Here is a 21,736-nt window from a genome sequence, read left to right as displayed (position 1 = left end):
TTTAAGTTGAGTTGATTTAAATCAAGCCTTTTTACTAGTGATTTAAATCATGATTTAAATTGTGATTTAAATCAACTCAATTTAAATCAAATCCACCCTGGTTTATAGTTTTGACTAGCCAGGAATTGTGCATCTGTATAGAGACATAAAAATAGGAAGATATTCTTTTGGCTATTGGTAACTCCATTGCACTGCTTTTTCCATAAGTATGAAGGAATCTGCATTCTTATGGGAATGTCTGGGCAATTCTGGAAATTGAAGTCCTCAAGTCTTAAAGTTGCTAAGGACCTCTGGAATACTATAAAAAGAACAATCTCAGCGGACACTATAATGATTCCATTGAACCAAGATGTGACTTTAGAGTTCAGCTTTAAACCTTGCAGTGATGGCTTATACAACAAAATGTGAAAAGAACAATTAAGATGTTTTTGAGTAAATACAAACTGCTAGTCACATGAGATAATTAATTACACAATACTATCAGTTTAGTTTTGGCTTAGATCTATATTTATTTATTTATTTATTTATTTTATTTTATTTTTATACCGCCCTTCTCCAGCAGGACTCAGAGCTGCTGGAGAATATATATAAGCAAGGTGTGAATCCTATCATGACATGAACTTTCTTAGCATTGAAAAATAAAACTGCCTTTCTTCAAACTGCTAAGATTGGAGATCATATTAGCTATCCAGTTTAACCTGGTAAGCAATGGTCTTGTTTACTTCTTAACTATTCCCATAGTTATAAAATATGCTGGATGAATCTAAGGCATTATATCCCGTGGAAGTGAATGAGAAACTTCAATCCTGACTCAGCCCCAAAGATTTCGGTGAGACTACCAGTATGAATGCCTTGTTTTAATTCTCATCCAATATCTTACTCCAGTCTGATGGACTCTTAGCATTCCACCCAGTTGTCAGTAGATCTCTTTATTCAAATGAAATTTTATGAAATAGACACAAAATAGACACTTTAGAAATGTCGTTGGGCAATTTGGGGTCCAAATGATTTCACATAATCTGTAAGGTTTATGCTCCATCAAGTTTCATGGTAAAGGGAAGAAATCTGTACATGTCTACAGGCTTTCTTTTCATTGGCTTTGGCACTAATGTTTTAATGATACCTGGCTTTGCCTTTAGACTATTAAACCTTTTGGCTTTAATTAACCTTTTTGATTTCTTGGGGAGGATAGCATTGTTGTTCCTTTGTACTTATTGTTATTTTTAAAATATATGTGTGTCTTTATTTAGACAGCTTAATTTGTCTTCTAGCAGGATCATCATCATCATTCCAAAGGATATCTGTGACAATGAGCCATTTGGAATAGGTTGGAGATTAACTGGTGGAGGTTAATTGGCATTTGATAGAGAAATTATCCACATGGTTAAATAGTTTCATTTTGTATATTGTAAACAGCTCCTGATTTTTTAATACAGAAGTTAATGATTACATTATTTGTATGTGTGTGATGGAGTGTATGTGTAGGGAGGCTTCTTACCAGGTCCTAGCAATAATTGCAGTAGCTGTGTTCTGAGAGTTGTAATTTTCAGGCAGGGCAACACATCAGAGAAGCAACAGGTTTCCTAGGAAGGAAGGTTAATTCATTTCTTTCAAAAGGCTCAGTGCAGGCTATAAGATATATTTATTTATTTATTTGTCGAGTACGTATTAGATAATATATATAAGTATAAGCATGAATTGAATACATAAAATGAATACAATTAAAGGAAACATTAGGACAGGGACGATAGGCATGCTGGTGCTCTCATGCACGTCCCTTACAGACCTCTTAGGAATGGGGTGAGGTCAACAGTAGCCAGTCTAAGGTTACAATTTTGGGGGTTTTGGGATGAAACCACAGAGTCAGATAGTGTATTCCAGGCATTGACCACTCTGTTGCTGAAGTCATATTTTCTGCAATCGAGTTTAGAATGGTTCACTTTAAGTTTGTATCTATTGTGTGCTCGTGTATTGTGGTTGAAGCTGAAATAGTCATTGACAGGTAGGACATTGTAGCAGATGAGTTTATGAGCTATGCTTAGGTCATACCGAATGCAGTGTAGTTCTAAATTTTCTAAGCCCAAAATTTCAAGTTTGGTGGCATAAGGTATTTTGTTGCGAGTGGAGGACTGCAGGACTCTTCTTGTGAAATATTTCTGGATATGTTCAATTGTATTAATATCTGATATGCAGTGCAGGTTCCAGACAGATGAGCTGTATTTGAGAATTGGTCTAGCAAATGTTTGGTATGCTCTGGTTAGTAGTGTAATATTACTGAAGAAGGAGCTACTCAAGATTAGGTTTACAATCCTTAATGCCTTTTTGGTGATGTTTACATTGGGTTTTGGCACTTAAATCATTTGATATGAGTACATAAGATGCTCAATTAGCCACCTAATTTTGGGGGGTGGGTGAGAAATGTCTTTAGGTCAGTTTTTGATTCCTAGCTGTTGCCTGGACTAGTTTTCTTGACAAAGTTTGTGGAAGTGCTTTGGCCTTGACTGCTTCCTAGACCTGAGAGAGAGAGTGACTGGCCCAAGGTCCACCCAGCTGGCTTTGTACCTAAGATGAAATTAAAACCTACAGTCTCCTGGTTTCTAGCCTGGTGCCTCAACCACTATACAAATCTGTCTCTCCTTCACCTAAATTTCTCAGGTCCAAATGTGATTCAGTTAGTTTAATGAGAAGTCTCCTATGTGACTGCATCATCCCTCTTGTGAGAATTTCACTTAATCGTAGATGTATATGATGGTACAATGCTACCAACAGTAAAAACAACCTTATCTCTACATGTAGTAGATTTGGTTTTAATAGTTGGCTTGAATAAGTGATACATTTATCAAGGAATTCTTGTTTATCTCACCTCAAAGACATTGAGTTTTTACACAGCCCAGCAATTCCATCCATAAGGGCCTTTTTTTGCATGTTATCTCAGGCCTTCTAATCTATTTCTTCCTAGCCTAGTAGAATGTAAGGAAGATGACTGCCTGGGAAATTCTGGGATTTGGAGTTCACACCTCTGGAAGCTGCCAAGATTGAGAAACCTTGTCAGCCTGTTCAGCATGTACCAAATGTTGTGGAATTCTTCTTTATTGAAATGCACTTATCAAGAATTAGCATATGTCTGGGCCAACTAAGCTATAGCCTCTGTTGACTTTATCATTCCTTGTCACTTTTTATCAATTTTTGCCATTTTACCATATCTTCCTTATGCCAACCTACACTATTGTGAGTCAATTTGCCTTTCTGTTACTGTATACCAGAGGTCTTCAGACTTGGCAGCTTTAAGATTTGTGGACTTCAACTCCCAGAATTGTCCAGCCAGCATAGTATAGCTGGCTGGAGAATTCTGGGAGTTGAAGTCCACAAGTCTTAAAGCTGCCAAGTTTGAAGACCTTTGCTCTATACAATGAGTCAAACTAATTGTACTTGCTATAAAGCAATAAAAGTTATCGTGGACATTAAGAAAATCTTAGAATTATATGAGTTTAATGCTACCTGACTAAGGTAATTCCAAATACCTATTCTCATGAGATCCAAATATTTACAAGTCTTGAACTATATTTTGGATCTTATTCAGTAGGGATATCGTATTATGATCTCTCATTTCAGGATTGTAATAAAGCAGGACTTGGAAGGTATGAAAAACGCTAGTTTGAAACTGATTTATGATTTATTTGAACAATCCCAGGTTCAAAAGTTACATTCACCTGGTACCACTTGCTTGGGCTGCAGTTTCCATCTTGCCTAACTTATTAAGCATACATCCCAGGTTTAAAACATTAGACACTATTGTCCTATCACTATCCTTTCCCTATTTAATTTGTTTAAATACCTGTGAAGCAGGAGTAAAAAGCTGTTTGCGTATCACTTATTCACAATGTGGTTAATAACTTACAATAATAACTTACAACAAATACGACTTTCTTCCAGTCTGTAAATTTGTACCATATTTTATTGCTTTTATCAGCAATATAATAATTTATGTAAATTAAGTCTTTACTTCTGTGAGCAAATTTATTTGATTATGCATACTAATTAAAAGCAACAGAATTAAAGGATACAATACAATATAATTAAAGGAACAAAACAAAAACAGCAATTAATAAATTGCACAGTAATGTAGAACATAGAATAATATGGCAGATGAAATAACTTCTGATTTGATAAAGGGACCAAAGGAATATCTGATGATTGTTTTGAAACAATTGGGACGATTAGGATGGCAGCTGTTTTGCCTGCTACATGAAATAACAAATATAATTTTGCAACCACAGACCTTTTTCACAAAGTGAATGAATGGATCAATAATCTGGAGATGACTAGACAAACAAACAATGATAACAAAGAATCAGTGTTGGTTTATGGTAAATGAGTTAATAGGTGTATTTCAGTTCTAAGCAAAAATTTCAAAGCAAAAAAAAAAAAGTTTACTAGGTTGTCTGGCTCTAATGTCCTCACAGTAAGGGCTGCTTCTTATCATTAATAGCAACTAATGACTAGAAAAATATTGACCAAATGCAGGAAAATGATAAAAATGGTACAAATTACAAGGTATAATAGGTAGAATGATGGCTTGCTTGATTAATTGATAACTAAAGGGAGCTCAAAAATGATGACTTTTTTTAAAAAAAATAAGATTAGTTAATTTTATTTACATTAAGTTAAGATGAAATGGAGTGAATTTAATTAATTATTTAAAACCTGTATCTTGACTTGTATTGCTAACATTACCTTGAAGCTGGCTTACATGACAAAATTGAAATATTAATAATCAAAACAAAAAAGAATTCATCCATTAATATTCCCTCTGTATTTTCAAAGTACTATATAGCAGTGGTGGGTTGCTTCCGGTTCTTGCGAACCGGTAGTAAAAGCGACAGGAGGCTCCGCCTGTCCCGTTGAACGTCATAATAGACGATCTGCACAGAAGCTTCTGCTCCCATTGCGAATCAGTAGTAAAGGTAAGTAGAACCTACCCCTGCTATATAGCATGTAATCTTTTATTTATTTGCTTACTACTTTACTTTGTTACTTACTCGATTAGACTTGTTTGCTTCCTGTCTCACTAAAGGTGATTCTGCCTGGCTTACAAGCATTAAAAGCCAAGAAAAATTGAAGCAATAAATACTCATAATAATAGTAATAATTTACAATTAAAAAGATGGGGAGGAAGGAGCAGAATCCACAGTGGGAGGTGGGGTCTTGCCTTAATCCATCAGCTGCTTCCAGAGTGATGCACTGATGGACTGTTGGGGCTCCAGGCTAACTGGCAAAGCCAAGTCTTCAAGTCTTTATGGATGGTCCAAAGGGTGGGTGTGGTTCATTATGAGGCATGATGTTCCAAAGGGCAGGAGCCATGACAGAGAAGTCCAGTTCTCCTGGACTCCACTAGCAGAAATTCCTTGACCAGTAGGGTCCACACAACAACTAGATATTTTAACTATCTTTCGCCAAGCACCTGATTTTCAGATAGGTTGAACTTCTGCTTCCATAATTCTCCAATATTATAGTGAATGAAGGCAATATAAGTTGAGAGACATTCTGTAACACCTAACCTCCAGAAGACTTCCAAGAGGTTATGATCACCAATTCATTAGGGAATAAGCAAAATAACTATTTCATTCAAATGTATCGATTCTCATTACATATACTGTAAGTGCCAACTAAACTAAATTAAATTTAGGTTATAGCATGGTTCCACCAATTTTCCCCCCACTTGCAATTTAAAGTGCAGTTCTGGCATGTTCCCCATACTCAAGACGCAAACATGGCTCAAAAATCTTTGTGTATTCCTGCTGTAAACTAGTCTTTGGGAAATGTAGTTTTTGGACTCCATGAATAGCTGACTTGTATAATTAATTGGTCGCATCTTTGCCCTGATGCTTTCAAATACAGGAATGTTACAAAAGAGGATTATTATTTGTTTAAAGATTACTGAGGGAGCCCATTGTTTACAATTAAATACTGAGTTAGTAGCAAGATTGAAATTGAGGTTTCATCCCACCCTGGCACCAGTTTAGCCTCACAAGAGTTTGAAAGAGAGCTGCCTGGACAGCCTCAATAGAGAATTCAGATTTGATGACTTGAGACCTAGACTAAGTTTGGGGCTTATCCTCTCTTTATATCTCCCAGATTCAGGGAATGTCTCTACCAATCTTAAAAGGCAAATAGTGGATTTGGGGTATGAAGAATAGGGTGGATCAGGGGTGGGTTCTAAATTTTTTTACTACTGGTTCTGTGGGCGTGGCTTTTTTGTGGGTGTGGCTTGATGGTCATGTGACAATCATTTAGGATTTAGCAGAGGTACTAGTCTACCAGGCTTTTAATTGCTTGCAGAGCTGTACCAATTTACCCATTTATTTTTTGCAGGCACTGGTCTACCCATTTATTTTTGCAGGCACTGATCTACTCATGTATTTTTGTAGGCACTGATCTACTCATGTATTTTTGCAGGCACTGGTCTACTCATTTGTTTTCTTTTAACACTGATCAGCTCTAGGGTGTCCCTTTGAAGCACCGCGGCAAGAGTTTAAACAGTTTTTTTCCATCTAGCCATGAGCTGGGACTCAGGAGGCAGCAATAGATTGGGGGTGGGGCCAATTAAAAGGTAAGAATAACACGGGGCTGGGTGGGGGCGTGGGGGCGGGCAGAACCAGTTCAGTGATGTCATATGGTCACTGCTACCGGCTCGGAAGAACCGGGCTGAACCAGGAGGAACCCACCACTGGGGTGGATCCTTCCAAAGGCAACTTTGGAAAGTTTAACAACTTGTTAACAAAGGTTAACAGCCATTGTCCTCTCTGGGGGACAGAACATTCTGAGTTCAGGTGTTCCCCAAACTAGCTTGCTATTCCCAAGTAGTGCACTGTAAGATCCAAGTACTAATCTGGTTGTCTTTTCTATATGGAATGCAACTTAATCTGGCTTCAGTATAATGTATTATACCAGTCTTCTCCAAACCATCAAATAATTTTCTGAGGACAGAAACACTTGGTTCAATTCTTCTAGCACCTTCTCTATTAATAGGTTATGCCAATTCAAGGCTGCCAAATATTATCAACTCTGCCAGATGTTGTTATCAACTATGAATGCAATTTAGGTATTGGAGGAGAGAGAACAATTTTCACTGCTTCTCTTTATTTAGCAACTGGAGCATGGTATGCATGGTGCCTGTGCTGATGTAATTTGTCTAGTTTTATCTATCTGCTAATTTACACAAGATATGTTAATGCTTTTGCTCAGGTGAGATTATTTTTTCTTTATAGATGGATCTCTGAAAGCTGGGCCACTTTGTCCTTAAAACAAGCAAACAAAAATATAATGAGACTGCTTTTTTGGGGGGAAAAACCAAAAAGACAACCTGATTAAAAAGATAGCTGTCTTTGGAGAATAGGCAAGTGATGGAATAATCAGTAATGGTTGTGAATATGACTAAGTAATAAACAATATCAATTAAAATTTACATATAAATAAAACTCTCCTCCTCCTCCCACAAACCTGATCAGGATATAACTGTATATATAACTGTAACAGTGCCTGAATGGCAGATATTGTTTTAGAGTGATTTAAACGAGAATGAAATTTCAGATAGCAAGGTCTTTATTCATTCATGTCCTTCCTTTGCTTCTATAAATAAAATCTGTACTCTCTTGTGATTTGTGTACTTATCTTTCTGCAAACTCTGAGCCTGAAATATGAACAACTAGTTTAAAAAGCACTGGTGTTTATCACTAATAATAAAGAGAACATAATGTTTTATTTAGCCATTATTCCAAAAAAATCCATTAAGCTTTTAAAAAACACTGTGCAGAGCTTTCAGTGCTTGTTCAGTTTGAACTTCATAATTGCACTGTTACATAGCTATACTGTTAGTGACAATAATAATGGTAATCTCTTTGAGAAAAAGTCACTTTTTATCAAATTCAAGAATAGCCTTTTTCTGCTGGGAAGTTATGGAAAGATATCTCATCCCATATTATGTTGAGAATGGGATATCTTTCCATAATATCCCATATTATGTTTGGGAGAGCCACTCAAGAATTAATTTAAAAATTGCGAATGGAGGGAATATCTGTGAATGGAATATAAATTTGATATATCAAATGTACCCCTTTTATTTAATAGCTTTTATGATAATGTATTAAAGTCAGTGAAAAATTCCCACTGCTTAATATGGAAATGGGGATATATCCTAGGTTTACTACTTCTTGTAAAGTTCATGATTGCAATGTTTTACACAATCCTGTGAAATGATATAGTGTACAATTTATTTTATTTTACAGATTATTATATCTGACATTTGCTTTGGCAAATGTCATATATAACATGCAAAACAATGGAGAAATAGTTATTCTATGTGAATGCATTGATCTAGAATGAATATGCTTCACTGTTTAAAAACAAAAACAAAAAGTATCTAAAAGCAATAGAATAGATTGCAATCAGTGGATTATAAAGTCTATTTTTAAAATAGCATTCCCTGATGAAAGAATTTTCAATACAGTCTTATGATTTTGGAAAGAAATTAGAGGATTTTGGAAAAAATAACCTGCTTACAATTAAGAAAGATAAACCACATCATTTAATACAGGAATTGCTCAAATGTTTCATATAGTTGCAAATACAAATTATGAAATGTGAATACAAAGAATGACTGAAAAATAGATCTATAGCAACAATAAGATAAAATATTGGAAAGAAACTTCAATAAATTTTAGGTGTATGAATTCTCCTTGTACATATATTCGTAGTAATTAAAGAAACACAAATTCAGTGGTGCTAAAACTTCAGGGTTTCTTGTCTTTATAAAAAAACGATACAAAGTATTTTAAATAAAAGATAGTTTGTATACATAGATATTATTCTTGGAACCAAGGGTGCTACAGCAGCTATTGAGGCTTTTAACTGCTTGCGGGGGAGAACGGCTGTAAGGAGCTCTCCCAAAAGCAAATTAGGTTTTTCTTTTTAACGTTTTAAAGTATTTTTATATTTTTAACTCACTTTTAATCTATTTTTAATCTATACCGGACTCTTACAAAGCACATATAGTGTGGCTACTGTTTGTTTTAGACATATTTTAACAACACTACAACCTGCATTCCTGGCCTAGGCTACTCCTGTGACTCCTCCTTGCAAGGCCTGAAATTCGGATTACCGGACTTGTTGACAAACCTCACTGGAGGCCCCTAACTTCAGAGAGGATTTTGAGCTGTTTGTTTTTGGAACGAGTACAGTAAGGAACTGGCTGCAGACGCTCCCGGTAGGCCTGCCTTTAATGAAACCTTATCAGCTTTTTAGTCTCCTTCCCCCACATATTTCCCTGTGAAATAATTTAAACAATTTAAACATTTCTGAAAATAGATGATAGCAAAGAAGTAGGAGTAAAAGACAAGCCGTTGTTTGGAAAGGAGATTGGTTTTTATTTCTGTGGTGCCTCGGCTGAGACCATCATTAAGGCCTACCTTAACTACGATTGCGGAGGGAGAATAAATTATTGCGATATTTAATTTCGCTGGGAGATACTGGATCAACTATCTACCAGAATGGGAAAGAAAAGTAAGAGGCAGAGAGCTTGCTCCCTCTCCCCAAAATCTATGACAGAATTTAATTATTCCAAGCCTCTTAAATTGGATGACTTTATGGAGAGGTGTAATCCAGAACCCCAATCTGAACTTCGAACTTTGTCTCATTGGGAGAGGGAGATACAGAAGGGGAGTTTTCTTCCCGGATTTCAGATTCAAACTCGCCTGCTAGAATGGGTGATTTTTCAAGCTCTATCCCCTCTCCTACTTCTAGCTGCTTAAAAGAAGTTCCGACATATTCAGACCTCAGAGAGATGGTCTGTACTCAGAGTATGTTAACTGCGCACGCAGTAGATTCAATATATGACTTACTGACATCGATCAAAAGAGACATCGAGAGGATCTTCCAATTCTTAAATGGCCCGCACTCCGCAGCTAAGGAGGGTGAGATTGCACACCGTCCTGACGCGCGGAGAGAGTGGGAGGGTGTAAGACCTCAACCCAAACAACAAAGCATTGCAAGTACTGATGCTAACCCTCATCAAGGAAGAAGGTTGTTAAAGAAACAAATCGCTTTAAGGATAAGGAAAATCCCATGCAATAGAGGATGATGGACTTCAAAGGAAAGGATAACCCTCTCACTTGCACAGCTATTGAAATCTGATCCTTTATTAATAGATCTACTCAGATATGAAAAACTTCCCCAGCATAGCAATTGTGTTCAACTAATACTGCATTTTGACAGCAATACTATACCGAACGCTGTAATGAAAAGAAAAGGATCCCTGCTCAGATTTGAAGTCATTCCTACAAGAGTCTTCTCGAGTGGGCCTATTAAACCGCTTTTACAAGGACTTAACCAAACATCAAAAATGGTACCTAGGAACCACTCTGCTACCTCCAGGGTCTTTCCTCCAGAATCCAGAGAAACTATGGAGGCAGGCCAGATCAGGGAGGTCCCACATATGAAGGCAAGCACTGACAAACCAGAGGATGTTATAATCAGCGAATTTGTCTCCTTGTCTCCAAAGGAGCAAAGGTCGATGTTAATTGAATTTGATTTATTAAGATCTTTGCTAGCAGAAGCCTGTAGTTCAACGAGAAGGCTATCCAAGTCAGAAGAACGGGGAAAGCATGTGCAGACAAGGCCTAAAGTCGTTAAGTCCGTCCAGCGGGATAGAAGGGAAGGCAAAAGTCTTTTCAAAGAAACAAAGACCATGAACGTAGCGGCAGAAGTTCACCCTCCCCCAACAGTGCAACTGCCCTCACCTGTCTCATCTTCCTTAAGAACGGAGGAGGCACTTCAGCAACAAACAGAGGCCACTTTTGACTCCTTTGGCACTCCAGAGAAGGCAGTGGTAGTAATTCCGGACCCCTCCACCAGAAGGGTAGAGGAAGAGACACAAGGATTAGTGCCTCGGGGTGACTGACTAGACAACAAATGGCCAACAACTAGGGTATCTTATATCCCTAGCCTTTCCCTCCTGTCCTGGAATATAGCGGGCTGGAAAGGCACTGCAAACCGGATGGATTTTATAAAATTGATTTCAACACATCTCATCCTCCTTCAAGAAACCTGGCTGACTACTAATGATCCACAGATCAGCTTACCGGGTTTTGCCTCATGGCATAAACCGGCAGGCAAAGTCAATTTAAGAGGGAGGGCAATTGGGGGCTTAACCACGTTGGTCAAAAGGGATACGGGATGGAAGGGTGAAGAAATTTCTTTAGATCCTCAATTCCAATATATTCTGCCTATTAGATGTACGTTCAGGGGGATGGACTTAATCTTAATTAATGTATATATCGCTCCATTTTCATTCCACCTTCTAGGAAGGGATTTGTGGGATGAATTAGATTCAGTATTAGCTACCTTAAAGGGACGCTTTCCCCAAGCAAAAATTATATTAGCTGGAGATACTAATGCAAGACTAGGTCCCTCAATGAAGAGCTATGCTAACCGAGGCCTGGTACCAACTGGTTACTTTTATAATGAGTTCACTTGGTCCTCAATGGACAAGAGGACCAATAAATATGCCCAGAGGTTAATTTCCCTGCTATTTATGAATGATATGCAAGTACTTAGTGGCTCGAGTGATGGGTATATATATCCCTATACTTTCTCATCCAACAAAACCTCAACCTCTATCGATTATATCTGCACTTCCTCTAGTTTAGTACACCATTTTTCAGAAGTAAGAGCTATATTTAGAGAGGAAAGTGACCACTTTCCCATCACGGCTCTGGTTTCACTCTCTTCAGAAGTTAGGCCTCATTCAAGAGAGGAAATTGACACCTTAGCAAACGCCCGGGTTTATAACTATAAAAGGTTATATTGGCACAGACTTGATGTCAAATCTGTCACCACTTATTTGGGCTCAGACGAAGCCAGACACCTAGCAAGGGAAATCTCCCAATCTAAGCCCGGACAACACCCCAATGCCAGCTTATACAGAGCTAACTTCTATTCTTAAGAACTTAATGATCCAGAACGATAGAAAAGTAGATGGGATCTCTAGAAAGTGATTTGATGATAATTGCCATAACTTGAGGTCAAATCTAAGAGCCGCAGTTAAGAAAGTTAACCGATCCAGACAGGATGGTGATTATTCAAATATGGTTCAACTCAGGAGAGCATACAAATCCCTACTGAAAAATAAGAAAAGTAGCTATAACACCAGGATGTGGAAAGAGGTAGAAATGGCAGCGAAATCCCAATTCCCTACGATCTTTTGGCATAAGATAGCCGGTATATTAAAACAACGTTCCCCATTTATGGACACTGATATATCAGCAGTAAAATGGGAGAAGCACTATCTTGCTTTATTTGATGGTAACAATACAACAAATGTCTTGCAGTTGGATATCCTTCAGCAAGAATTAAGGAAATGTCCGGAATGGACACCAGTTACCCCTACCGAAGTTAAGCATATAATTCAATCCTTAAAGGCCGGGAAGGCCCCTGGAGAGGACTTGTTGCCTCCTGAACTCTTTAGGTCCAACATTGACTTTTGGGTACCGGTGCTGGTAGCACTGTTTACTTATATCGATAAAGTAGGGATAATCCCTGAAGGGTGGAGGTTAGCTATAGTTTTTCCAATTTTTAAGAAAGGTGACAGAACTGCCCCATCCAACTACCGACCCATCAGTCTTCTTAATATAATTTCAAAAATGTATACGAAACATCTCCTAAATAAAATAGAGGACTGGTGCTTGGATAAGGAAATTCTGGCAAATGAGCAGGCAGGTTTTAGATCAGGTAGGTCTACCATAGACAATTGTTTTGTCCTTTCCCACTTAATTAATAAATACAAGACCCAGGGGAAAAAGCTGTATACTGCCTTTATTGACCTTACTGCTGCTTTTGATTCTATAGATAGGAACCACTTGTGGAGGAAACTACAAATTATGGGGATGGACCCCAGACTTATTTTGTTGATCAGGATTCTCTATACTAATACGGCAATTAGAGTCAGATATGCAGCAAATGGGGCCTCAACAAACAGCATACCGACAACTAGAGGAGTGAGGCAGGACTGCCTGCTGGACCCTACTCTTTTTAACCTTTATATAAATGATATCCCAGCGCAGGTGGATGATCTTCTGACACACAGCCCCCAAATAGGCTCTAGATTTATTAACGTATTAATGTATGCCGATGACTTAGTGTTGTTTTCTAGAACCCAAATAGGAATGAGGAGACTTCTTGACAAGCTCACACGTTACTGTACTGCAAACCACTTGACTATAAATGTAGCTAAATCAAAAGTTTTAGTCTTTGGCAATAAGAATAAAAAGCACAATTGGCAGATTAATGACACAAAAATTGAGCAAGTTACCCAATATACTTATCTCGGAATTGTTTTTTCCAGTGCAGGAGGTTGGACTCCGCACCATCAATACCTTTCTCAAAAGGTCAGAGCAGGAGCAAGCCTTGTATCCAAATTAAGTAAACGAATCCAACCAACCTCCATTTTACCTCTTCGTAAAGTCTTTCAGGCTAAACTTGTTCCAATCATGCTCTATGGTGCTGAAATTTGGGGTCTTACAGAGGCCCCCATATTAGAGAGAACTCAAAATAATTTGTTAAGGAGGATGCTTGGGGTAAACAATTCCACTTCAGCTGCAGCCGTCAGAGCTGAATTGGGACATTTCTCACTGTACACCTATACAATCACTAGGGCGGTAGCCTACTGGCTAAAAATGACCCAGATGGATGCCAGCAGACTCCCTAAAATATGTCTAGAGGAACAGCAGATTTCAAATCCTCAAAGGTATTCCTGGCTAACCCGGATGTCAGAAATATTGAACCGATATGGCGTAGGGTTCCCGTTGTGTGACACACTGAACCAAGTTAAACAACGGATTAAAGATATACATGGGCAAATGGACATGGCAACCCTTTCAACTAATCATTCCCTTAAACTGCTGACAGCAGTTAAAACAACTTTCACTCTGGAAAAGTATTTACATTTAGAAATGCCATCAGTGGAGAGACAGTTATTTGTTAAGTTTAGATTCGAACTTCTAGATACCAACGTTAGATTCGGCCGCTATCGGAAAATCCCGTATGACAAAAGAATATGCATATGTGGGGTAAACGTCGTGGAGGACACGGCGCATATAATATTCGAATGTAGTCTCTATCAAGAAGTAAGAAAACAGTATCTGTCCCCAATTATAAATAAATTTCCCCACTGGAATATAAGCCAAAAATTAGCATTTCTCTTGAGGGCTGACTCTCCTCCCCTGGTAAGAGCGATCACTCGATACCTTAAAAGAATGACGGCAATACGAGCCAGTTATATATATATAAAAAATTATCGATTGTAAGGAAGACGAGCTCAGTTAGAGAGGAGCTATCCTATTTGGGTTATCTAGTCTTGGCAACTTAGCTATTGAAATTTGATATTGTAAAATTTTAATGTCATCTATCATATATTTTTAGATTGCTATTTTTGTAACTGTTTTATCTTTTTCCCTTTTTCTTTTCTGTTTTGTTTGAAAAGGCCTTCGGGCTATTCAATAAACTATACATACATATTGTTAGGTTCAGCTTGTAGCTTACTCCTAACTTGTTGGTCAGGCAATATATCTGTTTCTTTAAGAAACAACTGAGCCACGTAATTAGGGTTTGCTGAACCCTGTAATTAGGCTACAGTGCATAAATAAGCAGCGCAGAGAAGCGTTCCTTGTTCCTGATTGTTCCTGTTTCTGTTGCTTCCTGCGTCTTTCTGCTGATTGGTGTTAGACTGGAGTGTTATATGGTACTGTATACCGAGAGTTACTAAAGTCTGTTTGCTTTGGTAAGGGAAGATACTTACTGGACTGATATTACTGTTTATGACCTTGGACTGTTTTACCTACACCGAGACTGCTTATTATCTTGTATATAAAGTATTTTTCTCACACGAGCTGCACGTTTATCTCCTTCCCTGTGTGTTTCTGCTCTGTTCGTTGCACAAGCAACAAATACTTTTTACACACACCCTAACACATATTATTCTTCTCTCATTAGAGTAAAACATTTCTATAATGTTAAGGGGAGATATAAATAATTTAAGCATCCTTACTTTTCTCTCTAAAACAAAATGTATACTAAATGAAGGTAGTCTATTAGAAAAGATTTTTATTACATAATAAAAAATGACCAACACTCATTGAATCTGTTCTTCACTGTCTGCAAATCTCTTTTTGGACAAAATAGTAATATCTGTGAATGGCAATATAGGTAAAATGATGTCCGCATGCAAATGCTGCTATTTGGGACTTATATTTTAATATAGGATGCAAGTTATTTCACTGCTTCTAGACACTATAAATATCAACATTTATTGAAATATAAGTTTCCATGTAATTGCCCCAATTTTAATTATCATAGCAACTCTTTCTGCAGCTATTTGCAATTGTGAATATCACAGGAACAGCATGTCCTTTTACTGAATGGAGGCACTTGATGTAACAATGTTATCCCATTTCTAAATTTTAGTATTAAGTTATTAAACGTGCGTCATTTGAATTGATTCGTATGCACATAAAAATGGATTGCAATAAAACAAAGTGCAAACAATGTAAGAAACCAAACAAGGGTATACGTGTTGCAAGAATGCATTTTATTATCATTGATAATCACTCTCCCTAGTGAGCAAAATGTACTATGTAATCAATCAATAAATTATCCAACTTTCATTAATACCTGTTCTCAACGTATTCAGCTTATGAACTTTGTTCTCACATGCAATCTACCATTTAAGTATCATATTTATATGGACTTCATATACTTTTTTAAAAAAGGCAATTTTATATTTTTTGGTGGGAAGAAGGAACAATAACAAATCCTTGCTCATCATGGCTGATTTCAGAAAAGCTAAGGACAGTTGGACCTGATTAGTATTGTAATGATATACTACTAGAAAATCCCCAAACTGAAGACTAGACTGGGAAGGAGAAAAATTATCCCTGAAGAATGCAATACACTTGACTTCTCTATTGTTCCAAGAAAATAACATTACTACTAAGTATCACCAGCAAACTACACTGAAAGTTGCTTCACACAATATAGTACTTGCATTATACTTATTGATTAGTTAATGTAAGAGAAAGTTTAAAACAAGGAACAAGACAGCTTCAATGTGGCATACATTTGGTCTTTATGCTACTCTCATTGACTCACAGAAGGCCTTTTAATTCCACTGCCAGGGTGAGCTTGTGGAGAAAATTGGGAGCCTCTCCATCAGCTGACAACTATTGTAGTTGATTGTGATGCTGCTCACGAATATCTAGGTGCAGGTTAGTCATGCTACTGGAGGTCTCACAATGGCAATTACTTTCATGTAAGGTGTCAAACTATGACATATTCTATCAAGAAAGAATCTAACTCAATTTAGTTAATGATTCTATCTTATCTACTTTATGATGATGGTGCAGTTATTGTTTCACAAACCTGGTTTGATCTTGGGTGACACTTGAGAGGATTTGCAATATTTTATCATAAAAAAGTACTTGGAATTAATTATTCTAGAAATAAAGGTTTTCTATTTGCTATATAAATGGCAAATTAATGGCTTTCAAATCAAACAGATCAAGCTTTTTTTTTTTTTAAATGGGATGTTATTTAAAATCTAGTGTATCGTATCGATTCCACATTTCAGTCCATGCCTAGAAGGTTCCTATTATTCTAAGTAATTTTGTTCATAATTTTGTTCCAACAGCTACAACAATGCTGGGCTCTCATACTTTGCATATTTTGTCTTTGCTGCCTCAAAGACTGGAGTGCTTCAGAAACTGTATAGTCCAAATTTCTAAAAAACTTATCCACATTTCCTTATATGTAGGCAACACATTCCTGAGTTTACTTTACTTTACTTTTATTTGATTTATATACTGCCCTACTCCCGAAGGATTCAGGGCGGTGAACAGCCAACAATAAAATACATACATACAAAATTTAAAAAGCAGAAATAAAATCGAATTAAATAGTTTGGCCCAGACAGATTAAAACCCCAATCAATTTAAAACAAATTTAAACTTTGAATATTAAAAATACTAAAAAATATTAAAAATTGTTTAAAAAGAGGGAGAAAGTTAGGCCAGGCCTGCCTGGTGAAATAAAAAGGTCTTTAGAGTGCGGTGGAAGGTGCGCAGATCTGGGATCCTCCGTATCTCCAGGGGGAGCTCGTTCCAGATAGTAGGTGCCCCCACAGAGAAGGCTCTCCCCCTGGGAGGCCACCAGTCGACATTGTTTGGCCAACGGCACCCGGAGGAGCCCCTCTCTATGAGAGCATACTGGCCGGTGGGAGGCTATTGGTGGTAGTAGGCGGTCCCGCAAGTACCCAGGTCCTGAGCCATGGAGCGCTTTAAAGGTGGTAACCAAAACCTTGAAGCGCACCCAGAAGACCACCGGGAGCCAGTGCAGCTCACGCAGGAGGGGTGTTACATGGGAACGCCATGTCGCTCCCATTACCACCCGCGCAGCCGCACTCTGCGCTAGTTGGAGCCTCCAGATGCTCCTCAAGGGGAGCCCCATTTGGGAGAGCATTACAATAGTCCAGGCGGGAGGTGACGAGGGCATGAGTGACCATGCGTAAGGAGTCCCGATCCAGAAAGGGACGCAACTGGCGAATCAGGCGAACCTGATGAAAAATCCTCCCGGTCACGGCCGTCAAGTGCTCTTCTAAAGACAGCCGTAAATCCAGGAGGACGCCCAAGTTGCGCACCCTCTCCGTGGGGGCCAATGATTCGCCCCCAATAGTCAGTGATGGCACCAACTGACTATATTGGGACATCGAAAACCACAGCCACTCGGTCTTGGATGGGTTGAGCCTGAGCCTATTCCTCCCCATCCAGATCCGTACGGCCTCCAGGCACCGGGACATCACTTCAAGGGCATCGTTGGGGTGGTCTGGGGTGGAGATGTACATCTGGGTGTCATCAGCATACTGATGGTACTTCACCCCGAAACCACGGATGATCTCGCTCAGCGGCTTCACATAAATGTTGAACAGGAGGGGCGAGAGGACTGACCCTTGCGGCACCCCGCATATGAGGGGCCTCAGGGTCGACCTCTGCCCCCCTGTCAACACAGACTGCGACCAGTCAGAGAGAAAGGAGGAGAACCACTGCAACACAGTTTGAAGTTATCTTTGCCTTCATGGAGACCATATGAGACTTTCCAAATTAAAATTCTGAAAGAAATTAGTCTTTTGGGTAGCCCTTGATTGAGCCCATCGTTACTGATAGATCTAAGGCCTCTTTGAAGAAAGATGTAACAAAGAATTAATCATTGCAGTCTCTCAGATCCATTCTTGAAAATGCCTGGATCTGAAAAAGCCCTTAGTGGGGTCAGAGACTCTTTGATGTGAATGCGTTGAAATCTTAAGGTTTTGAACCATCACAGTAGAGTCCATTTTATTGATTTTCTCCTCATACCCGAAGACTTTTTAAAACAACCATCTTTTCCAACAGAAAAGCTTTTATTCTAATTGGACTACCATGTTGTCACTTGGAATATTTTAGGGAAGATATAGCAATATGTCATCTTTGTTTATATTTCTGAATGGATAAACTGTTGAAACAATTGTCTATGATTATTGTGCTATTCTTTTTATGCCATCTGGCATTCTGAACTAATAATTACCCTTTCACTGCCCTGCCTTGTAAAGCAAACATTTTATTTTCTATTCTTGAATAGGTCTACTATTCAAGAATAGTAGATACTACTATTCTACTAGTATCTCCAAAAAGTAACCAGATTCGCTTTAATGGTTATTGCCACCAATATATACTGTGCTAAGCTTAATACAGTAATGGGTAACTAAGAGCAGTATGCTCTGGGCCAGGGGTCTCCAATCTTGGCAACTTTAAGACTTGTGGACTTCAACTCCCAGAAAAGCTGGCTGAGGAACTCTGGGAGTTGAAGTCCACAAGTCTTAAAGTTGCCAAGGTTGGAGACCCCTGCTCTGGGCAATTCCATACTGCATCCTGAGCTGCTAGTCTCTCTTGTGCTCCCACCTGCTTTGGAAGGCAACTTCAGAAGTTCCACTTTTGACTGTGGTGGGTTGGCAAAGGGCCATGGTGGTGCTCACTCAGAACTAAGGCCACTACAGGACTTGATGGGTCATTCTCCAGTTATTTGCTCTTCTCACCAATGTAAAGAAAGTAAATGAGGGATCCTTGATGCTCTCTGAGCTTGTTTTCTTGCAGAGTTTCATTACTCTAACTAGATAATATTATCAGTGCTAATGACTCCTTACTAGCACAGATGATATCTAGTTAGGGTAATGAGACGTCTGCAAGAAAAAAAAACTGGGAGTGCACCAAGGACCCTTCATTTCAACCCTGAGCTACAAATATTATCCTTTAAATAAACTAAATCTTGCTGGCTGGCTCTTGTGCGAACCAGCCTGCCAGTGCCCGCCATTGAAATATTGTTCTTCCTCCACTTATTCTAGGCTCTTGCCATTGCCTTATTTGAATGCATTGGATCACACACTATTCTGCAAATTATTTTTGATAGTAACAGTGACCCTTCCCCCCTCTGTGGTATGATTCTTGCTCAGTGATGAAAGCAACAGGAGATAAGGTTGTTCTTCCCCCCCCCCCCCGCCCCCTTCTGTAGGTGCATGAAAACTTTGTAGCAAGGAGGAATATCATAGAAACAAAATAGCAGCATCCCTGTTGCCATTTGAAGATGTAAAAAAAAAAAAAAGGGAAAAAGAAGGGAAGAAAGGAAAGGTCTGGGCAGAGGAGCATGCTTCATCCAGCTTGGGTAGTCCCACTGGCAGATACAAGGACTGAAAGAAGCATGGCTTTCAAGGGGTGAGCATAGGTCCTTGACTTAACAGCCCATTTTTAAATCAACAAGATTATGGGGAAATGACAGCTGCCAACCAGCAGAGAACCTAGCTGCCTGGCAGCCCAGGATGAAATGGTTGCATGGGACAGTGACCAGCCCTTGAGAGAAAAGAGCCTGGCAGTCACTGCAGCCAAGTGAATTGCATCTGTCAGTTTGGAATCAGGTTTTGAAGGCCATCCAGTGTAAAGGACTCAAATTGAAATGGATAGAAAAACAACAATTTTGAATGAAAGTTGGAAAGCTTTGCGGAGGACTGGGTGGGGGTGGGGACACAGGGAACTGGGAGAACCTTTTCTGTTCCTGCACTCAGGATGGGGATGGTGGTAATGCTGAGGAATACCATGGTGTGAGCTTGTTTACTCATAACAACCTTTCCCAAATGAATACTCGTCAAATACATTGAATTCCAATACCCAGCCAGTAAGATCAGGTTAACTTCTGCCTCCAAAATCATGTAGTCCTTGTCCTTATATTACATTTGCTTTAAATAATGTGAAATGGTAAGAAAAAAAACATACATACATTTACATACATATATAAGGAAAAAAGGAAAGGGCTAAGGGACAAAAGATGGGAAAGGCATGTGAAACCATGGCGATGTGTAAGCATCTGGAAAACCAGGAAAAGAATGGGGAGTAACAAGAAAGTAAGAGTCCCCAAAAGGAGAAGGGGAACACTGATAGACACATTCACACCAGTTTAAGATGGATGGGACGGGTCAAGAATCCGACAAAAGACTAATCAGGGTCTGCAATGTCTCCACTCTGCCCTGAGCACCAGCCTGGCCCCTTTGCCAACATATCTTTATTTAGACTGAATGTTTTAAAAGTTTTTTCCCAGTGTAGCTGGGAACAGCACAGAACTTCAGCTGTCATATGGAATTTCCATTGGTTCTATCTTAGAGATTTGAGTATTTAAGTTAATTCATCTGAGTTTCTGCAGCACATGGATTTTTCTGTTTTGTCTTATCAGAAAGCTCACAAAGGAATTCCAAGGTTATATGATCTTTAAAAATCTTAAGGCTAGTTCTTCTTTGTTGTCTTAAATTTTATTACATGGCTTACAATCATTTTTCTTTTAAAATGGCAATTTAAAAAACTTGGGAATATTTCTGGTGATAGGTTTTTTTTTTTTGCACACATAAAATCTGTTTTTCTTATTTATGAATTTCATTTCTGAAATGGTGCAGAAAAAGTACACAATTCAAAATACCTTTGGTCTTAATGGGTAACTTCAAGAGAATGGAACAAATGGAGGCCATCACTTGGAATAGTTTGCATATTTTTGGACATTATAAAATAATTGTGATCCACCAGACTGAAAATTTAACTCTGCACAAACCTGGTGAAAGTATAATTTTTAGTTATTTATGATTAATAACTAAAATAGTCAAAATTCAATGCAACTGCCTGACTCTGTTCAAAGAAACAGCTTGCCCTGTTTGGACATATTTGCATAGGCAAGTCCTTTGGTTTATTTATACCATATACAGTCCACGGATCTTTCTTCTTTTATACCCATTTACTAGGAAGTGCATCTCTTTGAATTCTCAGCTTTGCCAATAGGTTTCATTATTTGTATCTGAAAATATTGTGTGGATCCAGTCAGATAGATGTAGCCTGATGTATGCATCAGTCAGGATATGATTTTTTTACCACGATAAAACAAAGAATGCCTGTTTGGGCGATTGAGGTCTCTGAATAGAGACTTTTATCACAGGACAGTTACAACTACCTTACTACAACTGCCCTTTGTTATTTTAATAGTTCAGCGAGCGGTGCATTCGTGTGGGTGTAAAGCAACCGTTCGCATAGGATCAATAATGATCCAGAAAGAGCTTCCTCTCACGCATTATTCA

This window comes from Pituophis catenifer, unplaced genomic scaffold (assembly GCF_029215685.1).
Source record: "Pituophis catenifer annectens isolate HBS135680 unplaced genomic scaffold, rPitCat1.0.hap2 SCAF_8, whole genome shotgun sequence".
Taxonomy (NCBI): Eukaryota; Metazoa; Chordata; class Lepidosauria; order Squamata; family Colubridae; genus Pituophis; species Pituophis catenifer.
Note: the sequence above shows the minus strand (reverse complement) of the source record.